This window comes from Eurypyga helias, unplaced genomic scaffold (genome assembly GCF_000690775.1).
Source record: "Eurypyga helias isolate BGI_N326 unplaced genomic scaffold, ASM69077v1 scaffold30730, whole genome shotgun sequence".
NCBI classification, from domain to species: domain Eukaryota; kingdom Metazoa; phylum Chordata; class Aves; order Eurypygiformes; family Eurypygidae; genus Eurypyga; species Eurypyga helias.
Window position 1 is genome coordinate 6,945 of NW_010228139.1, and position 3,126 is coordinate 10,070.

Genomic DNA, 3,126 nt, shown 5'->3' on the forward strand with positions numbered 1-3,126 from the left:
GGCCACAGGGGGAGGCTTCCAGCAGCTTCTCACAGAAGCCACTCGTGTAGAAACCCTGCTACAAAAACCTTTGCCTCACAAACCCAATACAGCCACAAAGAGCAGATAAGCCTTAAATTCCTACTACATAAGGAATAATTTGAATTAATACCAGGTGTGAAGAAAGAAACAACTCAAAATGACCCTAAACACTCCCCCCACAACTCCCCAAGCTCTTATCCAATACCAAAACCTCATGACAGCAGGCTTTCAGAGCCAGGTAGGACAGTTGGCCAGTAATAAATGCATTTATATCTAGACAATTTCTGGACATCACAAGTCAGAATTCTCCTGCAAAGTGTCACAAATGGTGGCTGAATGCTGAACACACATGCACATGGTTGATATCAAAAATAGTTATCCCCAAATCTGTGGTTACTTTATGTACGCAATCTTGTAGCAAAGTGATTCTTCAGCTGCCAAAAGTAGTGTGGCTGTTCTTAATTTTCTTCATGCTAAAGAAGGATACTGTTTTGTGCGTATTTGTGCTGGAAACCTAGAATCAGCAGAAAATACAGCAGATTTGAAAGATTATATTAGATAACACTGTAGTTTTCACAGAAGTTACTTAGCTGCCATTCTAAATTTTTTGATCAGTCCTGTGAACATCATTATTTTACAAAATAAACCCAAAAGTAATACCTGAGACATCAAAATCACATTGCAACACCCCCCATCCCCCCCAAATTTTAAAGCTCTTTCTCTAGTATATATGTTTAAATGTTTAATCTGTAATAGTAATTTTAAACTCACATCTGTAAGTCAGACAGCCATCAACCAAACTAAAGATACACTGTCTTTAAGGAAATTTGACTTACTGAACTATATCTAAGAGTTTTCCGAGGACTGGCGATGCCTGGTGACTGAAACAGAGGTCTAGTATTCTGGGTATAAAACCAACTCATTGCACAGTCCAAGGTCTGAAAACAGGCTCCACTGTTTCATGTAGTACTAAGGTATCATGCTGCCCTACAGTAGCCAGCCAGGCAATGGATAATCAGCCTAACTTAATTACAGAGATTGTCTAGCGCTAATTTCCAGCTTTTAAACTCTGAATACCATAGGACAGATGTCAACAGATCAAAAGGTAGAGAGCTGCTGTGGGTTTCGAGCAGCTGTCGTTCAGGTTACATATGCATAATGGACAAATCATTTCTGAACTGCAGGTATGGTTCTTGAGGTGCTTAGCAAAGATGTTCTTGGAGCAGTTCCTCCTGTCCAAGGAATGTAATGATCTGAGCCACTTCTCTTCTAAAATGATGAACTGCAAAGCAATATACTTGAATTTCTTTTTGTTCAAAATCAGCTTGATGTGAATTTTCAAATTTATAGAATCACAGAACAGTGTGGGTTGGAAGGGACCTTAAAGACCATCCAGTTCCAACCCCCCTGCCATGGGCAGGGACACCTTCCACTAGACCAGGTTGCTCCCAGCCTCATCCAGCCTGGCCTTGAACACTTCCAGGGATGGGGCATCCACAGCTTCTCTGGGCAACCTGTGCCAGTGCCTCACCACCCTCTCTGGGAAGAACTTCTTCCTGATATCTAATCTAAACCTTCCCACTTTCAATTTAAACCCGTTACCCCTTGTCCTGTCACTACAGGCTCTTGTAAAAAGTCCCCCCCAGCTTCCTTGTGACCCCTTCAGGTACTGAAAGGTGCTGTAAGGTCTCCCCGGAGCCTTCTCTTCTCCAGGCTGAACAAGCCCAACTCTCTCAGCCTGTCCCCATAGCAGAGGGGCTCCAGCCCTCTGAGCATCTTCGTGGCCTCCTCTGGACTCGCTCCAACCGGTCTATATCCTTCTGATGTTGTGGGTAGGAGTGCAACAGGAATGCAAATAATATATGTGAGCTATCTACAAGTAATAAGAAAATAGTGATGTTTGAAACTGAAGGATGAAAAGATAAATCCGTGAATGTGACAGGATTCCTCCTTTGACATTCTGCAAATGTACAACTATAGTACAAAGAAATTTTTTAATCTTCAATAATTAAGTAATGTGAATAGACAAAGAACTACCTGTATTTTATAAGCTCTAGGTCGTATGGTTTGTGGGTGCAGAGGGCTGTAGAAAGCATATTCTGCAACAAGCAAGCAATGTATTATATATGAATCTATAATGTCCCACTGACTCTCAGATACTACAGGCCTATGTTTGTGGCTCTCACCAGAATCCTGTGGTACATTTCCTCACCACTATAAACACCTTTAAGGTTTACAAACAGGTGACTTGAACTAACCAGCACTAGAAGCTCTGTCTATAATGACCTAAAATGGTTTTGCTGTAGAGTTAGTCAGAATATGTCTGTAAGAAGACCGACACAGAGCTACTTTCTATTTTCACAGCAAGTTAGTCATTCACTAGAGCCCATATGATGTTGGGAACTTCGACATTTAACCGAAGAGATTTTTTTCCCTAAAAAATATCCACCTATTTACTTTCCTTCAGCAAGAGTGTCTCTGTCACTGAACTTTGATTCTGAGCTCCAAAATCAAGGCCAAGTTTCCACTATGAGCCAACTTCTACATCTGATTCATTAACTGCCAGAGTTTGTGAATAACTCGGAAATATTCACCATTTACAGGATACTTTGGCATGATTTTAGACTGTGCAGTTTGTTTTTTCTTCTTTAAAATTGCAGAGATGCTGAAAAATGTACTCTTTCTGACTTGAAAAAGAGTATGAACTGACTTGCAGGCAGTTTCTGGCATGCATGCTTCTACACTGAAATATCACTTTAGGTATTTGACTCCAAATTCAGAGTCTTCAAATTGAATTATATAGCACAGTAATAATCAATAAAAATTAAGACTTAGCCCTAATGAAATCAAGTATACAAACTCCCATTCATTTAACAGACTCAGGATATAACCACAAAACTGATTTATAGGCAAACAGCTCAGGGCGAAACTTCCATCCAAGCAGATCTGTAGCTTTTTCTACTGCAGCACAGGTGTGCCAGGAAAATTTGATGGAGGGACATGGACCCCCAAAAAAACTATCTTTCCTTTTAGGAAATCTTAATCCTTTAATACTACAGTTCCTGTTGTACATCTCTAGGGATGCTCCGCCTGATTCCATGAAAT